Source organism: Chroicocephalus ridibundus, chromosome 1, assembly GCF_963924245.1.
Source record: "Chroicocephalus ridibundus chromosome 1, bChrRid1.1, whole genome shotgun sequence".
Classification (NCBI taxonomy): Eukaryota; Metazoa; Chordata; class Aves; order Charadriiformes; family Laridae; genus Chroicocephalus; species Chroicocephalus ridibundus.
Genome location: NC_086284.1, coordinates 181202136 through 181220406, shown reverse-complemented (window position 1 = coordinate 181220406; position 18271 = coordinate 181202136). Strand labels below are relative to the sequence as shown.

The 18271-nt window shown below is 38.5% G+C and overlaps 1 protein-coding gene across 4 annotated transcripts in view; it reads left to right on the top strand.

Moving 5' to 3' along the window:
- CNOT2 (CCR4-NOT transcription complex subunit 2) overlaps positions 1-18271 on the top strand; it is a 92261-nt gene that overhangs the window by 15734 nt on the left and 58256 nt on the right. For 2 of the 4 annotated variants that reach the window (XM_063322955.1, XM_063322954.1), the window contains one exon: positions 18185-18257. The exons of the other annotated variants lie outside the window; for them this stretch is intronic. The gene's annotated coding sequence lies outside the window, so the exon portion shown is untranslated. The remainder of the gene's footprint in view (positions 1-18184; positions 18258-18271) is intronic. 4 annotated transcript variants of the gene reach the window in all.

Sequence of the window (18271 nt, the reverse complement as noted above, 5' to 3'; positions counted from 1 at the left end):
GGATTATGCATTTTTTTGAAGACTGCCTCTGTCTGCCTGGGTGAATAGTGTGTATTGAGATCACAAACGAGAATGCGGATAGCATATTTTCCTGTGAGGGGTCAGTTCTGGACTCTTACTTTCTTCTCCCTGCTCTGTCAGGCCTGTGTTGTGGCGCTCGTCCTCCTTAGTGAAGGGCCTGTATTGAATTATGGTTTGTTTACTGGCTTTTCCGACCTCAGGCACAGCGCCTCTGGGATCTTTCCTCTTAAACCTTCTTTGTCTGGGAAAACCAGAGCCTGTAGTTTATAAAATTTATTTAGATTCTTTGGGCTGAAAAGTGTGATAATTTTTTAATGTATAATTTTATAAAGATGTGTAGTGTTAGTGCATAGTTACGTTAATTTTGCAAACTCTTAATTCTGTGCTTCCCCCTTTAGATGCATATACAAATGATTGCCAGTTTTGACTAAAAGTATGTTTGAGTTACAGTTTTGTGCTTATTTTTAGAGAACCAGAACAGTATAAATTGAATTAGGTGTAAAATATGCAGAATAAAAAGTTTGCGAGCTGTGTAATTTTTGCTCCGTAAATGACTCGGTGTCCTCTAATTTTGTGCTTCTGTTTAGATCTATTGTGAGAAAGCCCTTACTGGGCCACCACGCTAACACTATGAAGTTAGCCCAACCTCCTTAAAATATGAGGTAGAGTTCTTGTCACCAATTTCTGTGTCCCAACAAAGTTCTAAATCAGGCTGTGTTGCCTCTCAGCGTTGTTTTTTTTTTTTTTTTTTAGTTTGGTTTTTTTCTTTTTAATTGAAGTTTTGTTTGTCTATGTCAAGTCAAGTATGTAATGCACTCAAGAATCACTAAGTTTCGTTAGTGTTAAAATTGATCTTTATGATGTGTTTGTTCTTTAAATTGGCTATTAGACTTTACAGCTGTAGAAGTGTGCTTAATACTGATGGACTTACTATAAACATTTACTGTGAGATATTTATTATTTTTTTTTTTAAAAGAAAAGAGTTTTGGATCAGTAAGAAATGTAATGGTAAAAATCTAATTTTTCTGAAAAGAGGTAGATGTGGAAGTGGTTAAAGGAGCCTCCATTAGGGCAGCAGAAGTATATTATTCCCATATACATCATGTAACTGACACATGTTAATCATGATGCACTTCAAAGGGGTAAACTACTGAAACAGTTTCTTTCATTTAGGCTTTTATCTTGGGATGTTTGGTTATAATTTAGGATCGCTTTACTCTGAAAGAAAAGTATGAGTGGGTTAATTGTATTTAATTGAAAACTTTTTCTTAAAGGATTTTTTTACACTGGAGCCATATTAAATGACATTAAACAGTAACTATGCCAGTTAGAAAATATGATGATCTTTCATACTTTAGTTAGAACTTTTAACTTCAGTTTCATGTGGTTTTGAAGATTCTTGAAGGGTCAATTCTTTTAAAAAGTGAAATTTCTTTTGTGTTAAACATCAGCCTCACTAGATTTAATTTTAGTATTAAAGCCTATAGGTTCTCGATATTGCACATAATAGATTTAATAGTGAAGGTGATTCTTTTTTATTTTTTTTCTTCATCCTGTTACAGAGAAGCCTAGAGATTTCTGGAATTCTTCTATTTTTTTGTTTTTAATTCTGTAGTGAAAAGTATATGTTTACTCTGGATTTGCAAATATGAGTCGCAATCTCCAGATTGATAGGAAGCCATCAGGTATATATTACAAAACTGGGCAATTGTTTTCTTGCATATGGGTTTGTTTTCAGGGATAATACAACCTGAGACTGTGTCTTTGCTACCTTTTGCAGTCTTGCAGAATTTAGTAAGTGGTTCTCAAGTGAGCTTCTTCCTTGTCGTGGGAAAAGTAAAATTTAGGATTGCATATTGAAAAGTGCCTTAAAACATCTCAATCCCGCAGTGTCACTTTCATTAAACCAAGTTAATAGTTCAAGTTTTTGTCTTTCTGAGAAATAGCAAATCACACCACCCCATTCTATTACAGTGCAGAGAAATGCCTGTGATATCACTAGCTATCGCAGGTGATTCTGGTCCTGACCTCAAGATCAGAATGGTGAATAAAGGAGATAGTGAAATTAAAAGCGTGATGTCCACTTACACGTATCTTCAGCTTGTGTTCAGACAGGAGACTGACAGTACTGTCTTTAACTTGTTTCAAAGCACATCTTGATTAAGCAAACGCTTTGGATTATTTATTGCTTAAAAGTACCTGATGGCCTAAGTAAGGTCTCTGACCCTTTAGGTAAATAATGTCTCTGTTAAAGCGTTAGCAGAGACATTACATAGGCATTAAGTCTAGCTATCCTCAGGTAGTTCAAAGGGCCTTCCCAGAGGGTTGTTACAGAAAGTAAATGTCCAGATCCAGGGATTCCCCTGCTGCAGCCAAGTTAGGTGAGGCACAGCAGATTCTGGATCTTCTGTCTAGGACATCAGTATCCTGAAAGGTACTGCTATTTGTTAAACAGGTATCATACAAGGAGAGTGTCCTCTGAAATGCTGTTCAAGAGTTTATGAAGCGAAAGTCATTAAACTGTTCTTCATTTATATGATTTCTCTGATTCCTTGCAGCTCGCTGTTCCAAGGGCATAGAGGAATAAGCTTTGTCTCTCAAAATTATTTTTCCTTCTCTGCCTTTCTTGAAAATGCCAGTGTTACCATTCATAGCCTGCAAAAGGTGTTTTGTATAGGAAATGAAAAGCCTTAGATGGAGACGTTTTAGAAAAAGTGTGAGGTAAAAAGCAATGAAGGTCTTGGACAGCATGGGCTGTTCAGGACAGCATCATGGTTTTTTTTCTTGGAAGCAAGAGACAGAACCTGTTTGTGCAAGGTGATAGTTTCCCCTAGAAAGCGGTGAGGGAAGAACCATCTAAACCTATTTTGCTTTATTTCTGTGGTGTTAGCCTTCCAAGTGAAATGTCAACTGCAAAGCAATGGCTTTGATACAGCTGTGTCTGAGCAGACTATTTATGATCATCACCGCCGCAAAGCGCTTTGCTCTCCTTTTTTCTTCCTTCATTCATAAAAGCTTCCTGGCAAACAACAGTCTGCCAGCACAGGTACCTGTATGGCAGGCAAATGAGCAAATAAGCATAAACCAGGGAAATCCTGCCAGTCCGTAAACTGGCTACAAAGTTGCTGTGAGAACCAGTGGAGAAGTTGGTTGGCAGAGCCTGCTCTGATAAATCTGGAAGTCGTTTTTTCACTGTTCATTGCTAGACAGGCTTGCAAGCACTGCCTTAGGCTCTAACAATTATCTCTGATTTCCAGCAAGGCAGCTGAATTAGAGAACTGCTCCATCAGGGAAAGACAGGAACAAGTTTCTAAAGAGATATTTCAGGTAGTTTGCTGGGCTTTTCTCCAGTTTAAACGTCATCTAGGAAGCTATTGCTGTTCTTGGTCCTTCTCACAAAATTAGATTTTGGAGGTCATAGATGGAATATTTCATAGATGGAGCAAGATTCTGGCTTGACAACTAATTTCAACATGTCATTGAAGTAAGATGTTGTGCATCTGTTCATGATGTGACTAATATGATACTTCACGGAATATCCATTTGAAATTGTGCAAGTCGAGGTGAAGTCCGAGGCCCTTTTCTGCATGGGATGCCTTTTTCCGTAACTGTCTATAGTGAGTATACTACTTGTTTTGCACAACATTCCTAGAATAATTTCTGCTTTTTTTTTTTCCTGCTTTGAGTACTTAAAGGTGAGTATCATGCCAGTAAGCAAATGGGTAGAAGGGTCCTGTTGCTTTCTGTGTTTACCTTTTTACAAAAGTCACTTGGTAAGTTCCTAACCCAAAATAGAAAAGGTCTGTTGGGACCAATCTGCAAAAGGAGTTATGGTAAAACAAACTTTATGGGGGAGATAATTCAAATCTGTTGTCTTGCATTGCTCTAGGCTCCTCTGTTTTCTTCATTTAGTTTTTGTTCTGTTTTTGTCTATATGCCTGTCTTATCCAAAGATAGCTTTTTGATATTTTCCGAACAGTCAAATTACTTATGGGCTTCTTGAAGTGTGTCTGTTTCCAGGAGCCAAACCTTCTGTCTTTCTAGTAGTAAGTCCTAAGTCTGGCTCTTAGCTGCTGCAGGCTGAGTATCCGTTATAATAGGCTTATAGAATTTATTTCTCTAGGAATAAGTTTTTATAGTAAGTTCTGTTGGTCTCACTTTTCAAACTTCAGATAGAGAAACAGAAGCTGCATTCCTTGCATTCTGTCCATAGGGAGGGAATGAAGGAGGGAACCCGTGCCTTTCAGTAAAGAGTATAAACCTGGGATTTGCTCTTCTGTGTAGTAGCAAAATATGCTAACAATTCCCCATAACTTTTGTTTGCATTACTACTCTCAACTAGTTACGGTCTATCCAGTACTAGCAAATATTCAGTGCAAAATTTTAGATTCAGAGACTCATTGATATGCAAAGAGAGGAAAAGTAGAATAACTTGTATCTTATTAGTTCTCACTGTCAATATTTGATAATACCGTCAGCCCCGTTTCTCCTATCTGTTGCTTTTGGTGTTTAAATCATACTGTCTGAGACCTTTGGATTTTTTTTTCCCTTGTCTCACTGTTTTTTTATGCTCTTGTCAGAAATGAGTGAAAGTGGATATAGGGTATGTCCAATTCAACTCAAAGCAAACTCTAAAAGAAACCTGATATTTAGTTTTCTCTTTATCTAAACAGAAACTGTTCTAGTATGCTTTTTTCAAATCATTTATTATGAGAATGTATTGAACTTTCAAAAAAATTGTTTTGCATATCGATACTTTAACTTAAAACATATTTGGAAGTCCAGATATGTACAAGAGCAGAGATTATACCAGCATTATTTTTTTTAATTGATTTGTCATGGAAAGTTGTCAAATATTTTTGTTTTGTTTTTTTTTTTTGTTGTTGTGGTATTGTTACAGGAGCTATTTTAAGGGATGAAAGGCCAGCAAATATATAGCAAGAAAAATTTGAATGTGAGGCAGCCTGTGGATGATACTATTGGGAAAACTTATTAAAAATATTATATATTTTTGTATTTAAATCTATGTAAATATCATTATCTCTAGCATTGACTTTGGAGCATTTTTGAATGTTTTATTATACATGCATATCTTTTAATCTTAATTACATATAGTCAGTCAAGAAGATCTCTGGGTGCTCATTCCTGGAAGCTTAATTAATTTTAAATACTGCAGGAGATGGGTCTAGCATACATAGTAACATTTGTAATACTGAAATTCGGTGTAAAGCCTTGAGTGTTCTAATATACCTTCCCTTAAAAGAATGCTTCTAATATATTGTAAAATAATCAAAGCAGTGCTCTGTATAGCTGTATTTATGAAAGAGCCTGTGTAATGGCACATTTAATTACAAGATCCTTGTCCTTTCAGATATATCTGTGCTAACTTTAGAAAGTGAGCTTTTTGTCTTTAGCTGTCATTTAAATATTACTAGTGTCTCTTAAGAACTGATGAGTGGAACTACTGTTCTGGTCCATCAACAAATTAAGAGTGTGGAGTGACACAGAAAATACTAAAACAATAATTTGACCTAACGAGTTCTTACATTGTCATCTGTAATACATCAAAAGAAAAGACATTTAACTCTTCTTTAGCTTAAAGAGCAAAAGGCTGAATAGTTTTCTGACTTGAGAACTGAGCACGTTTATAACAGAAGAGATGAATAAGCTTCATGTTGTTCTTAGGTACTTGGATTTACTATACAGGAATAAAGAAGAGTTTTCTAATCAATGGCAAAATAACCTGGACACTGAGCAGCTGGAAGAAACAGGCAAATTGGCTAATTGACAGTGTTACCTTGCTCTTTCTTTTAAAGCGAATGTAAAATCTGGATGACTCTTAGAAGGAGTAGCTGTAGCCATACTTCTACATGTTAAATGCAATTAGATTTTTGTAATTTTGCTTGATAATTATATGTACTCTGCAAAGATTGAAATGTTTGAAGAATTTTAAGTTGTTACCTATTTCCCAGTCTTGAAACTTCAGCAGTGAAGTCCAAATTTTTAGTGTGGACAGAAAGATCACACCAAAGTCTGTGGCCAAAGACAGTTATGCAGGTGAACCTTCAGTTATGAGAGAATATGCTATATTTAATGTGAAAACCAGCTTTTCTTGAAATTCCTGTATGAGGGATATGTTACTAGGGGGGAGTTGTAGATCATGTTTTTCTTGGATTTTCCATCCTTGCTGCCTATTTAAAACAAGAGGAGGGAAAAATGAAGGGAAAGGGAAAAAGCTCTTCTATATCCCTCTTTCCCTCCTCAACATAAAGAGGGAGGGGGTGACTTAGTCACATCTTAATTTAGAATAGATTGGGCCATGTTGGTAATGGTGGGATTCCCTGTGTGTAAAAGTACCTGCATTCGAGGAGAGAGTAACCCCAATTCCACACTAAACATAGCTTAAGACACATGAGTTTCTGATTTGACTTCAGTGAGGCTAATTGTGTGTGTAGTGTTTCGAGTTGAGAATTAGGATGTATAAAAAGAAAATAGAACAGTGATTGAAGGGACATTGATGATTGCTTTGACTTTTTCTAATAACACACTTTGAATAATGTACCATGAGGCCTTTTTATTTATTCAAATATTCTTTTTCCCCTGCATCTCTGTTGCTGATCTACAGTTTGCTGCAGAAACTCTTTTGTATGTGAGCAAAGGTATCTTTGCCAGTCTGTTCTCGTTCTCCTCCTCTGCTGCCGGCTGGCTCTTCAGGGGCAGGGTTGTTTCTGGTGTTTGTTGCTGTTGGAGGCCGTGGTCAGTCTGGAGTGCAGAAGCAGCACACAGCATCGATGGACAAACCAGGAAGTGCCAGTAAGAGTGAAACCAGTGATCTGCAAAGTGCTCTCAAACCAAATGAGCAAAAAATACTTAGAATATTTTCAGTAACTTTTGCTGATGAATAGGCATTTGTTTGTAAGCAGAGCTGACAAGTGCATAAACCACTGTTTCGTGGCTTTAACAAAGTCCGCAAGAGGTATTTATTGAACTCATGTGCTGTTGTCTCTCTAAGGAGTATGTGTATATTAAGGGTGAAGGCATGTCTCCTTATCCTTGTAGTAGTAGGTCCTACTTAGGAGATATGTAGCTGTTTATCATGAATTGCACTTTTTATTTTCCTCATTTGTTGCTGCATTACTGTAAAATTGCTGTACTGGGAACCTAAAAATAAGAGCATTTTGAGATTATCTAATATCCATTTAAATAGCGGTGGATAAAATGCTTGAAACATTCATTGGATATTGTACTGTGATGTTGGGTTAAATGTAAAGATTGGAGGAGAGCAGTACACCTGTGTCTGGACTATGTTGTTTGAGTAAATTAAACAAAATAGCTCTGCATCAGTGCTTCACTGTGCTAGACTTGCACAGGTGTGTGTTAAACATAAGATGCTTGAAGAATTATGGAGAATGAAACTTGGAGAAATATAATCCATTAGATAAAATGGAATGAAATGCAGTTTCAGTGTAAAATTTGATTTAACTGCAGTGAGGTATACTTCAAACCAACTTCAAACAAGAAAGCAGGAATAGTGCAGGTGTGCTGAGATGAGCAGTGTCAATTCATGCTGATCTCCCAGCATGCAGAAGCCGAGTTGTTGTGTCAGGACTGTCTCAGTTCCATTTCCACAGACACTGGGCCAAATGCTGCTTGTGCTGTAAAGCAGGGGCTCAGATACTGCTTCCAACAGCTTGAGAAGTAGTTAGTTAACTTGTTAATGTCTTTGCCCAAACTTCTTATTGAATGTAATACTACTTTAACTATACTAAAAAAAAAAAAAGTTACTTTTGCAGGTTTCTGACAGATGTGAGGATTGTTTCACCTTTGAGGCATGACCCACATGTGTGTTTGCCCAGAAATCCTTGTATGCCCATAGCTACTTGAACCAGAGACCTCTTCTCCTTTGAAATTGGTGTTTAGCTGGAGTATTTTTGGTGTCCTCCCCTGTTTGCTGACAGCACTTTGCTATTTTTGTTTTTCCCTGAGCTGCGCAGTTTTTCACTCAGAGTTTCTAGCCTTTAAATCTACTCACCCTATTTGTCCTTGGTATCTGTGGTAGTGGCTTGATAGTCTCTTCAAGTTGTGTGTGGTGTAGGGCCGAAAGATGGTGGCTAGGTGCAAGAGCTGTTTACCTCTTATTTTTTTTTTTTTTTTTTTAAACAGCAGATGAGATGGATGCCTATTAACTTAACCTGTCTGGGCATGTGCTCCAGGCTGTTGGATTTATACAGTATGTTAGTGGATCTCTGTCTTGCCCACATCATCTGGGAATAAAACAGATTCTCTTTAAAATACAGGTCTTCTGCCATCTTTGTCTTTCAGAGTGACCACCACTCCCAGGTGCTGGTGGGGCAATGGTTGTGCTTCTAGAATTTAACTGCAGGCCCTGCAATGTCCTGTGTATTAGAAACAGAAGAGGGAAGGGAAGGATCCCACAGCATCACGGATGTTCTGCAGCAGCTGGCAGTAGCTAGGCTGTTCTTACCTGCTGGTGTGGCCAAAGCACAACTCTGCTTTCCTGCAAACTTCTGCTTTCTTGGATGTTGGAAAGAAAGGTCAGATGTTCCAGGCTTCTAGGAGGATATTTTTGGTATTGCTTTCATGTCTGTCTGTCTTGACGCAATCGGAGAAGCTTTAATAGTCAGAGTTTAGGGATAGGTGTTCTAAAAAAGCCAAGGATATGCAAGAATATACCTATGTTTTGCCAAAATGCTTGTATCCATTGTAGAGGATCTGCCTTTTCATAAACCTGTGCTGTTTGTCCTGAAAACAGATGATCTTTAATTTTGTCAAGGTTTCTAACTGACAGTGACATCCATTGAGCATCTCTTCTTCTGCCTCTTTATTTTCACTTGTTTTTCCAAGTAAGGTGGCTTTTACACTGTGTGAAGACATCAGCTTATCTCCTCCTTACTCTCTGTTCAGACTTGCAGAAAAATACTGTTGGAGTTGAAGACTTCACAAGCGTTACCTCCAGTACCTGTGACCCATCTACATTCCCTCTGTTGCTGTCACTCTAGGTGTCCCAGCAGGTTCACATCACCTGCTTTGTCCCCCCCGCTGCCTACAGTTTCCTTTCTCTAAATAAATACACACACTCCACCCACACCCCCATCCCCAACAAACTCTTTCCTGTTCTTGGTATGCTAGCCACAAGTTTTACCAGTCATGCCACTACTGTCCTACAGTTCATCACTGCCTTTCTCTTTCTGGAGTCAGAGTGTGGACTTTCACTGTATACTAGAGAAAATTTCATGGTGCTGCATGGAAAGGATTTTGCAGCCTGTTTTTGTAGTATCAAAAAAGGAGGAGAAAGATGGAGTCATTTTAGACTTAAGCATTCCTTTTTCCTTCGGGCTTCAGGACTGGCTGCTCTCTTGGCCGGTGAGGGAAGAAATCGGTGTATCTCTTGATTTCAAGGTACTGGAATGGAAATACGGAAGTGAGTGTCACAGAGGCAGTATTTTTTAGTGACGCAAATCTGCTAACAGTAAAATGTCTGGTTGATTGGCTTCTTTATGGTGCTAAGGTACGGTGACGTCATCTCCTTTCATTTCATAATAATGAAATGTGGGTCTCTTGATTAAGAGACTCAAACTGTGTTGTTGGCTTCGAACATTCCCCCCCCCCCCCCCCCCCCCAAACGGAAGGCTAAACTTCAAGGCCAGTGCCAAGAAATTTTGCTCATGTCCTATCAGTTGGAAGCAGCTGACTGGGGTGATTCTGGACACAGTATTTGCGAAGGCTTTTCTGCCTTGGTGAATTTAGAATAGTTAAGTCTTGGTCTAGATGCCTAGCCTACCGCCTGGAGTAAGGCCCTTAAGATTACCTTCATAATGGGTTCCTCCTTCCAATTTAAAGTTTTGAATTTGAGAAATTTGAACTAGTTTTACTTAATCTTGGATGGGCTGTGCAGGTCTTGCAGTTTAGAGTCGCTCATGCCAGCGAAGCAGAAGCATCACATCAGTTTTCTGGAGGTCTTCAGTGAAGCAGAGTGGCTGATGGGTCACTGTCTTTGGGTGACAGTGATGGTGTGTATCGCTACAGTATAGCAATATTGAAGAAAATATTGTGAAGTTACATGGTGTTTACCATGATCAAATAAATTAACATGTCAGGGGTTGAGTTTACGTTTAGTTTGTTTTCTGGGTGTTTGAGTACCTTAGTAAGAGTCTGAGTCACTTCATGGCTTTGAGCCTGAATGGGAAACTTGGACCAGTATGTTAGAGGTGGACATCTACAGATGGTTCTCTGTCAGCTCTGTTAGGCATTCAGAGAAAAATGGTTGAATTATCAATTCTGTTAATTTTAGTGCTGCAGTGATGTGTGTTGGGATTTGCACACCTTAGAGAGCACAGCAGGGTCAAAATTTGCCTCTAACCAGTGAGGAAGTTGGTTGCTCTCTTAAGTATGATCCATGCTCCTGTTTGGACCTGCTTCTGCGTCTTGTTGGGAACCTGAAGGTACTTTTCAGTTTCCTTTTTCCACTGCTGATGTCTTCCAATTTTTAGGGTAATATTAATTTATTGAATTAAAATTTGGGATTAAAATAATGATTGCCTACAATGGATATTTTGAAGTGTCCTTTATTAATAGAAGAACCACTGAAAAACAGCTTGAATGGTTTGGGCAGCTGTAATATTCAGGTAATGGAACAAATACATGAGACCGTAAAAGCACGTAATATCAACAGGAAATTGTGTAATTTCATTGACCTTGTAAACACTTACCTATACTGGCCCAAACCAGATAGTTACTTTTTTTTTTAATTCCTTTTTGACTCTATACCCATTTGTAGTTCCTTTTCTCTGCATGTTTATTCGTAGGGAGCCTGTGTTACGTGTGTGCGACGTGGACCGAGTCAGTGTCTTTGGAATGCTGCAATTGTATGCATTTTTGTGGTGACATTTACTTGCCCTTTTTAATCTGTTTAGATCTTTGACAATCTGAAATCTAACTCAATGAACGCTTCATCATTTTTAGTCATCTTTGTTAAAAGTAAGTAGTCTTCCCATAGGAAATTCACTCAGATGAAGTCTTCAGTGTATATACCCATCCCAGATACTGAGGAAGATATCAGATAAGAGATGTGGATTTCAGAGTTAGCTTGTCAGAAGTGCTGTATGAGGAGGAATTAAAAGCAAAAGATGAAAAGGAGTTGTCAAATCATACAGGCTAATGAAGAAATTTGAAAGGAGCAAGTAGAAAAATATTATTGAAAGTGAATATTGTTAGCCAGAAGCTGAATATCTGCTTGGGTTTTATGACTTTGAATACACTTCCATTACTCTTTTGTGCACTCTTCAGGGCGAGGGGGATAAAAGGAAGCTTCTGTTGTAGGAGTCATATTATCAAATTAAAAATAAAAACCACCAAAACCAAATGTAAGTGCTACCAGTTGATAAAGCTTTTGAAATTTGTAGTCTGCAGGGAGACCTTTTTATTGAGATATGTGTGTATACACATATATTTGTCTGTGTGTGTATCTTGATATATGGATTGTTACACCCCTGCCCCCTAACTTCAGTGAAATGAAAATCTTTGTTCTGCTAGGGTTGTTGCAAGTGATGCAAGTGAACAAGAATGTGGTTATAAGGTGCCAAGTGGAAAAGTGCGTTGTTTGGTTTTTTTTTGTGTAAGTAAACTGGACAGAAAAGTATGCAGAAATGTGAATACTTTAGGATGATCTCTCCATTAATATGTTAAAGCTATTAATTAAAACTGTCCTGCATGGTTTTTCTTCGTAATAGTTAGATAGTGAATTTTTCTGAATGGAAACTGTTATTGGGTTTTGGACTTTTATATGGAAAGAGAGGTAATCTTTTTATTTTTAATTCCTGAAGTGGTTAAAGGGAAAATTGAGACTAGAACAAGCTTCAAGTATTTCCTTTTCCCTACTTCATTTTACCTGCACAGTAGGAAGTTTCAGAAGCCTTACTTGGATGTTTCTGTGTGTCTGTACTTATCAAGGCCTACTTAGGGGGTGCCTACAAGAAAGGCCCTTAAGGAGCCTACCAGAAAGCTGTGGAGGGGCAGTTTGCAAGGGCATGTAGCGATAGGACGAAGGTCAGTGGTTTTAAACTGGAGCAGGGTAGGTTTAGATTAGACATTAGAAAGAAATTCTTTACAATGAGGGTGGTGAGACACTGGAACAGGTTGCCCGGAGAGGTGGTGGAGGCCCCATCCCTGGAGACATTCAAGGCCAGGCTTGATGGGGCTCTGAGCAACCTGATCTAGTTGAAGATGTCCCTGCTCACTGCAGGGGGGTTGGACTAGGTGACCTTTAAAGGTCCCTTCCAACCCAACACATCTATGATTCTAAGTGTGACACTTGGGTCACATAGGTGAACTTGTCCGCAAAGTAGCGGTGGTTCTGCTTTCATAGCTGTCTCCCCCTCAGGTTAATAGTGGTAGTCTCTATGGTAAAAGATAATTCAAGATTACGGGTCCTTTGTGTTTAATGTTTGTTTTCTGTTAACTACCTTTCGTGTAGTTGTTTTGTGCTCCTGCCAAAGTTCTGCAGGTTTGAGCAGTTTGTAAATAATTTTTGATTGTTTTAAGTGTGGATCATTGGTGCCTGTTCTACTTCAGGCTTCAAGTGCTGCATCCTGAGATACTAATGGCAATTTAGAGATGTGTTAGATGAGTGTAAGATGCAGTTGAAATAAAGTATGTGAGCGCAGAAGTAAATGAGCTGCAGATAAATACAGTAAGTGGTAAAGTTTAGTTTATTGTACGTGGTTAATTAATCATTCATTTTAGATGGTGGTTGCATTTCTGTGTGACAAATAAAATGATGATATTCCCTTTAGCATGAGTCATTAGAATTCTGGCGTGACCAATTTAGGATTATTGGCTTTGTTCCAATCAGTAAGATGAGAGGAAATGTAAAATATGCTTAGCTAAGTGCAGTGAGTAGGTCTGCCGTGCTTATATTTAATTACTAACAAGTTTGAAATCTGGTTCACCTACCACTTCAGGCTCCCTTTATAGTCAGTGGATAGAGGTCACTCCAGGCCTCCCCTGATACTTCTCTTGACTGACTATAAAGCAAACCGAAGTGTAGCTTTTGAAAGCAGGATTCTTCATGCAGCTGTCTGTTTTTGATCTCTTCCCTTACTGACAAAGACCTCATGCTGCAGATTTGCTTGGTTTGGTGGAGCATGCAAAAGGGCCTCACTACCTAGAGAAATCTTTTCTTTCAATTTATGCATTAGTACAAACAGGAGGAGGGAGCTATTTCTCTGTTCTTAAAAAAAAAAAAAAAAAAAAAATTCTCTCAACAGTTTGTTCCTGAAGCTGACCTGAAGTGGTTGGAATTAGGATCACTGATCAGCTGAAGGGTTTGCAAGTATGTAAGGTCAAAGCAGTATACGAGTATCTGAATTTGAAAGAAGATGCTGAAATAAATTTAATTTTCAACTATAACAACAGCAAATCAGGGTTGGAAATAATGAAACTGTTCATCAGTCAAGACTGATGAGTGTGAGACTACAGAGGAAATATCTTTCAAATTAATTCTTCTATGGGGAAAATACAGGCAACCTTTTCCAGTATTAAAAATGCAAATATTAAATTAATTTATTGCAAGTAGAAGCACACTATATTATCTGAACTTTGTAGAGAGGAAATGTTATGCAAAATGACATGCATGTTGTAATGTGTTGTAGAATAAACACTGTTTTGACGTTTTTACTGGGATTTGTAAATTAAATAATGAAACTTTTCGAATAGTGAAATACTTCCTGTTGTCCTTACTGGACAGGTCTGAGGTCTTAATATCAGAGGCATTGTTGTTTTACTTTTGCATTAATCCATGTTAAAGTTTGGAATGCTTGAAGAAGTATTTTCTCTTTTAGAAAAATGAGTAACAATCTATTTCTTTTTTATGTCCTTTACTCCTCTGTGTCTAACTTTCTTTTAAAATAAGATAGTTCATGGAGTGTGTCATCTTTGTGGTTTTTTGGTTGGGTTTTTTTTGTTAACACTTCTCAGTTTGTTAGAATGGAGGGTCAGTCACTTGGTTGAGGTTTTGGAAAACCTAAACCTATGCTATAGATTGAATTTGACTTGAGTATTGCTCTAGAAGCTCAATCTGAAAGAGATTTAGTACAAAACCGAACTGTACTAAGGCAATCCAGCATCCTCTTTTGGTGGAGCAGAAGATCTGAGTAAAGGAGAAGCAGTAGTTACTGTGTATTTTAAGAGCTTTTGGCACATGCTGGTGTGGTCTGTGTAACTAAGCTAAGGAGGTATGTCCTAGATTGAAGGTACTACAAGTTGTCTGGAAAACTGTAGTAAAAGTACACTGAGAAACTGTAGGTTTCATATGCATTTTCTTGAGTTTAGTACTTGTCAATATTTTCCTGAATTATAGGATGATAGAAGAGGAAGTAAATATACCCATTTTGCATTAAAAGGCAAATACAGAGATGACAAATAGTAAATTATATAATGAGGAGTAGTGGTTAATTATCAGAGAAGTATGTAGTGCTTGTAGTGTGTAATAAGCCACCGAGGCCGGCAGTACGTTGTTGAGGGAGAGAGGGAAGCAGATGCAGTTCCAGGATGTATACATAGGAGTGCCTGCATCCAAATAGTAGTGAAATACTGTTGCTGTGTTTGAAGATGTTAGGACCTCGCGTGGAGTACTGTACTTACAGAAGTGCATTGACCATTAAAAGGACTAAAAAGGAACACGGGTCTCGCAAAGATGGCCCAGAAGATCAGGGTGGAAGAACTGGAGCTGCTCTCCTCTGGGAACAAGTACAATGTTGTGCCTTGTGAGTGCGAAAGGAGGGGGAGAGGAAGAGCTGTTCTTGGCCCTCTGGGAAAGGGATAAGGTCTTCATGAGGTTTGTACAAAGGGGTTTTTCAAAGATTGGAGGGACTTTTGGTATGGTCAGACACTAGCATAAGTTCCTCAGGGGGGCTGTGTAGGGTAGGTCTGTCATGGGTCCAAGAGGCAGTAATGGTGTTACTGAGTAGATGATGGTTCCTGCCTTCTGCAGAAGTGAAAGCTCAGCAGGAGCCAGGGACTACCATCTAGGAGATGGTAGCAGCTGCTAGCCTCTCTTGAATATGAGGTGTCTCTTTGCTAGGGAGAATTTCCCATTTCCTGCAAAATTCTTAATCAACAAATTAACATCTAATTTGGAAAAGAAGAATACAGCTTGATGCACAGCCTTTGGACCGAAGAATTCTCATTTCTCATAAAACACGGAGAACAAAAACCCTGTAATGAGGTGGAATTACAGTGATTTTTAATCAGTATAGAATTTGTGTGTATATATGAAATAGGCTAATATTTGTATTTGCATGTTGTTTTCTTAATATAACATTATATACATATGTAACAAAATGATGAAGATTGGCATTTTCTCATACAAAATGTATGTATTTTCAGTTTGTTTTAACTGTGGCGCTCTCAAGTCGTATTTTGGTACTAGACTAAGGTCCTGCTCTTGCTTTCTTAATCCTTGTCCCAGGGATGACAAGGCTGGAGTGTTGCAGAATTTCATTAGGGCTGTTTGAATTGGCCTGATAAAGATTGTGTTATTATGTCATGACATTTTTCTTCTGCTGGAACTGAACACAGAGCTGCTTTGTTGTACTTGAGCCTATGAAGAGATGAGAGGGAGGAGCTGAAACCCAGTTACTTTGGTGGCACTGCCTAGAGAGGCTTTGCAACCCAAGTCCTTTCCTTTCTTGCAAGGGAAAGGGAAAGTCTAGTTTTGTGTGAAATTATGATACTTAGTGATTATACCCTAAACCCAGTTGCTTATGCTGAGTTTAACTTTATAATACCTGTTCAGGAAAAGACTAGAACCCTTTCGCTCTAATTTCTGTTATGATTTTATTGTATTTGCGTGTCAAGTATGGTGCATGTTTCCACCAATAGATTTATAGGACTGGATAAAAGTCCTATATTTATTCCATTCCATATGTAGCAAGTCTGAATTTAATGAGATAAAAGAAACTCAATACAGTCTGAATTATTACCGTGTTAGAAGAAATACTTAATATTGTCAAGTTGTACAGGTGCTAAACTGAAATCATGACATTTTAAGGCAAGTAAAGAAAGCAGCATTACTGAGTGTGGGGTGATGCATTCTGAGAAGGGAGTTTTGGAAACATAAAACTTTAGTGTCTTACGGTGTTGAAGCTCTAAGGATCCAGTCCCTTGTCAGGCAGCAAGGATCAGTCTGCCTCTAAGACTTCAGTGATATAATTCTGTATTTTTGTAGCAAACGTAGTTCTTATTTAAAAAAAAAAAATTAAAAAAAAAATCCCTTCCTCAAAAAATGTGTTTTCCATGGTATTTGGTACTGCTTCTGTTTTGTCAGGTGAGGAACCAGCTGTCAAGACACATCCTTGTACCCAGCAGTGCCGAGTCCTCGCATCGGGCAGTGCTATTGCTCTTGCTCCTGCAGGTGAAGGGAGAGTGTCTCTGGATTCTCTGGCGTAGGCACTTGACACGTGAGGCCTGGTCTCTTTACAGAACCAGGGGAACGATAAAGTCTGCTGACTTTATTGGTGGTGCGTATTGCCTTCGCAACCTTTGGAAGCGGAAGGAGGAGGACAGCAGCTTGCCTGGTGTCCTGTGCTTTCTTTATGGGATGTGACAATGCTGGGTGTGCACCAGAGTGGTGTAGCCATGTCGGGAGATGGCAGCCTCCCTGGCTTTGCTTCCTCCCATCACCCCACCATTGGCAAACTGTGGTTTTGATTGTGTGGTGCACCCCTGGCACTGGGGTCACATTCTAATCACTCGGGGACCACAGGGGTGACTGCTGTGGGCCTGGGGAATTTGCTTTCTTCAGATGCTGAAGTCCATGTTCAGTGGTAATCACTTTGAATAGGTTCCCCAGCGTATCAGAGTTTTGGTGATATTTTCAGTGAAGTTTTTTTGTTGAATTGCTTAAAGCTGAAGAAAAAGTTTTGTGGAATAAGTGTACACAAATTATTTAGCAAATCTACTTTGAAATTTTAACATTCTTCTGAGGTGAAGAACATTAGGAAAGTATTGTGAGAAGGGGTGCTGCAAAATGCTTGGTGATGTCTTATCCTGTAGCTGCAGTACCCACAACTGGTTGTGCTGTGCCTCTTCTGGGCATCTCTCCTAACACTGTGAATGTGCCTTTTGGTTTTTTGGTGAGAAAAAATTTACAGCTTTATCGCATGCAACAGCTGGTTCCTTCACTAGCTTAGGGTCCTAGCTTTGTGTTCAAGGCTCGGGTGAGGTGGTTTTTCACCAATGTAGTTGTTCGTTTCCTGTACCAGTTACAGCCAGAACATACTGATTCTGGAGATCCCGAGAAGTCTGAGCTTCTGCTTTCCCAGTTGTTTTTTGGTGTTTTTTGGGGGTTTTTTGTTTGCTTTTTTCCCCTTCACATTATTTCTTCAGTAAACCAAAATTTCTGTTGGGAATGTTTTTTTGTGTCCTTCCTTCGCCTTTGGACTTGGAAACGTGGATTCTGTGCTCCCAGCTTCTGGTTGTGTTTTTCCAGTCGTCTCTGAAAACTGTTAGGGTGTGAGTTTGTGCTTGTTGCCTTTCCTGTCCCAAGGGTTGTTTGGAAGCATTTCTGTATTTCTTGTAAGGAGGAGGCAAAGTTCCCTTTAAGGTGTACAATAGAAAGAATCGGCCTGTTTTTGAGTTTTATTTTGTTTAGCAGAGAATAAAATACACACAGCTAAAAATAATTTTGGGAGCATTTGTGATTTCTTATGTGGCTTTGTTATGAGGCTACTTCTGTATTATTTTTAGAATAACTTGTCTTTACAGAATCAAGACATCTGTGCCTTTCTGTTTGGACAAAGGATTTGTGGATACATTAGATCTCTGTAGCCTTTTAGTTCATGTTGTGAACACCTTTCTTTTTCTGGGGCGGGGAAAAAATCTTACTACTGATTCATTTTTTTCTTAAGTCTACAAAAGAGTACTAATTTTGTTTTTAAAATGAAATTTTGACAGTTAACAACTCCTGCTTTAGTTTGTGTGTGATTATTGCTTTTTATTGCATTTGCATTTTGCTTTAAAACTACTCAGTATGCAAAATGTTCAGAAATGGATTATTTTTTTTTTCCATTTACGGAACAGTGAGAATTATAACATAACAATATATTTTTACTAATGATGTTTTATTAATCTACTTCATTTACAGGAAGTGGTCATCGGTCAAAACTTGCTTACCTCAGCAGAGACAAAAAATTAATGGGCAAAAGTACAGTGTCTAGGTAGGTAGCTATTT